General features: G+C 36.4%; 1 long non-coding RNA gene across 1 annotated transcript; it reads left to right on the forward strand.

Moving 5' to 3' along the window:
* The first annotated feature begins 2,165 nt into the window (after positions 1-2,165).
* Positions 2,166-5,028, forward strand: LOC131023743 (uncharacterized). The gene is made up of 3 exons (XR_009101514.1): positions 2,166-2,358; positions 4,311-4,372; positions 4,892-5,028. It is a non-coding gene; the product is annotated as an uncharacterized LOC131023743 (long non-coding RNA).
* Positions 5,029-6,256: the final 1,228 nt, after the last annotated feature.

The following is a 6,256-nucleotide window of genomic DNA, read 5'->3' on the forward strand; positions in this document are numbered from 1 at the left end:
TGGAAATTCCAGAGTGGAAATGGAGTGATATAGCCATGGACTTTGTGACAGGACTGCCAAAGTCAAAAAGAGGAAATACCGCTATTTGGGTAATCATCGATCGATTGACGAAGAGTGCACATTTTATACCAATTCAGATTACTTATGGATCTGACAAGTTAGCTCAGATTTATATCCGAGAAATAGTGCGATTGCATGGAGTACCGATGACGATCACATCAGATCGAGACTCGAAGTTTACTTCACGATTTTGGATGAGCATGCAGAAAGAGTTGGGTACTAAATTGAATTTTAGTACAGCGTTTCATCCGCAAACAGATGGACAGTCCGAGAGAACTATTCAGGTTTTGGAGGACATGATCCGAACTGTAGTACTTGATAGAGGAAATCAATGGGAGCAAGTTTTACCCCTGATCGAGTTTGCTTACAATAATAGCTTTCAGTCAACTATCAACATGGCTCCATACGAAGCCTTTTATGGAAGGAAGTGTAGATCTCCGCTTTATTGGGATGAAGTTGGAGAGAGAAAGGTACTTGGACCTGACGCGATAGAAGAGATGATCACTATTGTGAGACAGATTCGACAGAGAATAAAAGAGGCACAAGATCGTCAGAAATCTTATGCAGACACCAGAAGAACGGAGATTCATTTTGAAGAGGGAGACAAGGTTTTTCTAAAAGTTTCCCCATCTAGAGGAGTTCACCGTTTTGGAGTGAAAGGAAAACTTAAACCGAGGTATATAGGACCTTATGATGTATTAGAAAAGGTAGGCCCTGTAGCCTATAAACCAGCGTTGCCTCCGAGCTTCGCGAACGTCCATGACGTTTTCCATGTTTCTCAATTGAGAAAGTACGTGTTTGATCCAAAACACGTCATTCATCAAGAAGAAGTATCCCTGGAACCAGATTTGAGCTATGAAGAGAGACCTGATGCTATTCTGGACCGGAAGATCCAACAATTGAGGAACAAGTCGATTCCTTTGGTGAAAATCCAATGGAGACATCACGGTCAAGAAGAATCAACATGGGAACTTGAAGAGAAGATGAAAGAGAAGTATCCAGAGCTTTTTCCCGAAGGTGAATAACTCAAATTTCGGGATGAAATTTTTTTAAGGGGGGTAGGATGTAACACCCCGTACTTTTCCTATGATGTGAGATAGTGTCTTAACACTATTGAGAGAACTGAGATGTCGAGATGCGAGACTTTTTTTTTTATGATTAGATAAGACAGATTGTCTTTAAATAGAGATACGAGTGACTAAACCGAGGATAGAGTTAGAATGATGAGATTCGAGAAATGAGCTGAGATAGAGATGCTGATTGAATTGAGTTGAGATTTTATTTCCGATTACCGGGAATAAATTTAACAGATACTGAGTTATCAGAGTTTGACTGACCTATTAAAGAGAATAGGTATAATGAGTCTGACCTAGAGTCAAGGAAGAAAGAGCGAGAACCTTGTTGAAAAGAGTCGGTCCGAGAGATGTCTAGTTTGTTTGCTTTGCCGACTGCTTAGATGTGACATTATGTGAAATTACGTGACTGATCGATTATGTGATTTTCGTGATGTGTATCACTGTGACCGAGTTATTATGATTTTTATTCGAGACCTTAGCATTTGGAATTTTGATTAAGTTTCCAAAGCAAGTATGGTTTATTTTTATCGAGAAATCGAATGATGCCGGTTTATGAAAATTTTTCCGGGCATATATTTTTTTTTAAATTATTTTTCCTACGAAGAGGAATATTATAATTGAGTGAGTGCACTAATAATAGTGCTATGATCATTATTTTGGTCACATGAATAATTATACTATGGTATTTTATTAATGAGTGACTTTACCATAGTTTTGTGATTTTTATTTAATCACCCTTCACACTTTATTTAATTTCCCATACCATATGTTATATGTCTCAATTTTGCTAAGTATGGAATTGAGAGAGTAGAGATTGAGAGTATAGAGAATGAGAGAGTAGAGATGAGAGTGTAGAGATTAGAGAGAGAGAGAGAAAAGATTAGAGAGAGAGGAGCATTAATTACCAAATATTTCATAAGATATGCAAGATCAAATTCAATCTTGCAAAGCCAAATCTCTCTCTCCCTCACTAAAATTTTCGGCCATCATCTCTCTCCCTCACTTGAATTTTCGCCCATCATCACTCATCTCCTTCACCTCACACTTCCACCATTTTCCACCATTAGAGCAAACCTTCGAAGCTTCCAATAATACTACCAAACACCTCACATCACTCTAAAACTTTCCCTAAACACTATCTATCCTCATTTGATCAAGAGATTCCTTGAAGAAGAGCCTCAAAATTTAGAGTGAGAAAGTGTAGACTTTGGTAAGAACTTGGGTAAGTAACCATGTTTTCCCTAAAATCTTGTTTGAAAGATGTCGTGTGAGTGTATTCTTGAAAGATGAGCAAGAAAATCACCCCTCCTTTTCTTTTCCAAATTTTCGAAAAAGTGGGTCTTCACCCCTTTCAAAATTTTTCTTTTTCTCTTCTTGTTTGGGGGTGAAAAATGAGAGATTATGTGATGTGTATTGATGTTTGATATATGTTGTGAAATATGTGTCATGAGATGTGAAACTTTGATGGAAGTTAGTTTACCCAAAAATGGTAACTTTTGAGTTAATGAGTTAAATGATGAATTGATGATGTAAATGAGTCTATGAGGTGTATATGATGATGATTGATGGATTAATTTGAGTATATGATGTCAATTGGAGTTTTTGATGTGGGTTAGTTTACCAAAATTAGGGATATGTGTATATATGCCCTTATTGGTGAATTGATGGTTTTGATGTGAGAATAATTGGTTAAAAATGAAAGATCTATGAGTAGATTAAAGATTTGTATGTGTTTGTAAAAATTTCAAAGAGTTAGTTTAGTAAAAATTAGGACTTTTTAGTCTATGTGTTATTTAAGTGATTTTGCTTGAGATATATGTTTTTAAGCATGATAGTAGTGTCTTTGTATTTTTGATTAAGTCTATTGTAGGCTAAATAAAATTTTGGCTTATTTTAGTTTGTATGATTTTTGAGTTTTTATATGATGTGAGTTTGATGCTTTATAAAATGAGGTTTAATTGCTCTATGATCATTATGAGAATTTTATCCATGTTTTGCTAAGAGTTTTATGTTGATACATGGATTTTCATAAAAATAAAATAAATATAGTTTTTATGATAAAAAGTGAATGAATATGTGAATAATGAGTTATATGATGTAAATGATCATATTTGAGTATTTGAGAAATTTTGAGCATGATATTGAAAATGAATTTGTTAGATATGTTCGTTGAAGTGTTTTCTATGAGATTTGAGTGGATGATGAAAGAAAAGAGTCGAGATTGAGTATTACGAGTATTTTGATGTATTTGAATGTTTTTAAGTGCTTTAAGTGCTTAAAATGAGTTTTGATGTGTTTGCTTTGTTTAAATGTTGAGTTGAGCATGTTTGCTTGTGTGTATGTTTCGGAGTCGTTTTTCACGACACACTGACCTACTGTTTTCGAGGGGTTCTTGATATCCAAACGCCCTGAAAATTGTATGGTAGGTATATTTGAGAGTCTTGAGCACACCGGTAAACTTTCAAGTCATTTGGACTTCGTTTGCTATTTTTATAAAATGTAAAACTAAAGCTGCTACGTTCTGCCGAATTGTTCGGGGAGTAGCCAATAGAGTCATCGTTTCCAGTAGCTTTTCTTAGCATTATGGAACCCAAATTTTTATGGTTGAGACCTGAGTGTCCTAGCTAAGTACCCACAAAATTTCAGACCGTTTTGACAACGTTTACTATTTTTCAAAAATCAAACTTTTCGGTTGCTAAAAACTGCCGAATATGGTAGACTGTAGTAAAACAGTCATATCTCCTAAAATACTTGGAGTTTTTGATCCTACTTTTTTTTAAATGAAACTAGACTCGAAGAGGTTTCTTTTGGTATGAGTTACGACCCCAGGAGAGTTCTGTACAGAGTCTGGTGAGGTTTTAAAGTTGAGTCAGTGCAGAGTAAAGTTTGTTTTTGACTTGTTTATGTGTGTTTTTAATATGCTTAAGTGTTTATACTTGCTTATATGCTTGATTGCTATGATTTTGAGCCGAGTTGAGAGTTAAGTCGATAATAGGACGTGTGAATCCTTAGAAGCCGAGTATACCTAGGGATCGAGTTTTAACGGGTAAATAGACGTTGAGTGAGAAGTTAGAGTAAAGAAGAGATTGGATTTAGAAATTGAGTTTCTGACTAAGGTTTGTTTTATCACATGAACCTTCGATGACGATGACGATGTGATGATGACATATGAAGGCCCGAGCGAGACGAAGAAGTAAGTTGCCTGATTTCTTTCCAGAATAAGCGAAGGACTTCAGGTGGGCAATATTTTGAGTATACAAATATTATCCGAGTTTTCTAAAATGATTTGATGATATAATGATGTTATGAGCTTATCAAATAATTTGAGATAAATGATGTTTGAGAACTGTTTGACTTGCCAATTTTTAATGTTGAGCTTGTATGTTACCCTCTACTGATGAGATGAATTGAGTCCTGCCACAAGCAAGGATTTTGTGCACAGAGGTGACTGTGAGCCGTCTTCGGGTCGGCCGGTCACGGTACTTGAGAGGGAGGCCTACTTCTCAGTACCTTTGATGATGATGAGTTGTAGATGCGGTACATACATGATGATTACTTTGTCTGCAGACACTTATTTATGATGTTGATTATGAAAACTGCATGCACAGATTCTTTTAAATGCTAACTTATTTCTGTGTATTGCTGAGATGTGGCAAGCCTCAAACTTATAGCTCTAAGAGCACTTTTCTTGTTTTTCGGCATTTGCCCACTGAGTATTATGTACTCACGCCCTGCATGTATTTCTAAATGTGCAGGCTAAGCTGGGAGTGAGATTGGACTGGTGCTGATGGGGGAGAGTTTCAAATGATGTAAATTAAATTACTATTTTGCCTCTATGATAATAGAGTCTTGATGTTTGAATTATTTAGTTTCTTTTGAGATCAAGCGATACACTCACGGTTATGTGTCTTCATACATATAATCGGTTCGCCTTTTGCTACGATACTCTGCAAATTATGCTTCCTTATGAAAAATGAACTATACCCGTTTTGTTTTTGTTCGTGAAATTCCTAATAATTAAAAAGTAATGACAATGTTGACGATTTTACCCTTGGGCTAATTTTATAAGTTTTTCCTTAGCATGCTTTTACGTGAGCTTCCGCATGACGTTCACCTAGTTCTTCTTATCTTTTATTCTTTAAAAATAGTCGTATCGATACTCGTACCCCACTATTACTAGTGTCGGGTTTTCGGGCTTCGACATTATTTCAGGCTTTTTTATTTTTTTATTTTTATTTCATGGCTCCTGATGTTTGACTGATGTGTCCCTCGGAGTATAGGCGTATAGTGGAAGATCTGGAAAGATTGCTCGAAGAATCGGACAGGCGTGCACAACATCAGTCATATTTAAAGTTGCACGATGTCGAGGATAAAGATGAGGAGATTGAGAAAATAGCTGTTGATGAGCCCTCTATTCCAAATGAGGATTTTAGCATCCCTCATATTTCTGCTGCTATAGAGCATGTTTCTATTCCTGCTCCTCCCAGGTCCAACTACAAGCTTGCTGCTCCATTTCCCTGCTGCTTGGCCAAGCCACGTAATGATGAAAAAATGGCCAAGTTCATGGAGATATCTTTGAAGCAGAATGATCCTGATAGCTTTATCGTTGCTTGTGTGATTGGTTGGCATACCTTTTTAGAGGTGTTATAGGATTTAGAGGTTTATCTTCTTTTGATGCCTCTCATTGTTTTCCACCGTGTGGGGATAGGATGAGCCATGAGGTATCGTCGAGCTCTAGACGTTAAATTAAGCACTTGTTGGGAGGTAACCCAACTGTTTTTCTTTGTTATGTTTTTCTTTCTTTTAGTTTCTTTTTGTTTGTTTTTGTTTCTTTGTTTTGTTTGGGAGTTTAGTGCAGTGTTGAGCTTGGAAGATGCGGGAACTCGCGCCTTGTCCATATCACCACCATCGAGCATATTTTTTTGTGAGTAGTGACACACATATCATCATCCCTCCAAACTTATTTTCGAACTTATGTTCTGTAATAAGTTTGGGGAAGGGGAGTGAGAGTAGATATGTGTATCACTTTTATTACTTTTGTTGGCTTTATTGCTTTTTCCTGCTTGGTTGGTGATGTGTGTTTGTTTGGATTTTGAGTTGATTAATGCTCCATTAGATTT

This window comes from Salvia miltiorrhiza, chromosome 4 (assembly GCF_028751815.1).
Source record: "Salvia miltiorrhiza cultivar Shanhuang (shh) chromosome 4, IMPLAD_Smil_shh, whole genome shotgun sequence".
NCBI classification, from domain to species: domain Eukaryota; kingdom Viridiplantae; phylum Streptophyta; class Magnoliopsida; order Lamiales; family Lamiaceae; genus Salvia; species Salvia miltiorrhiza.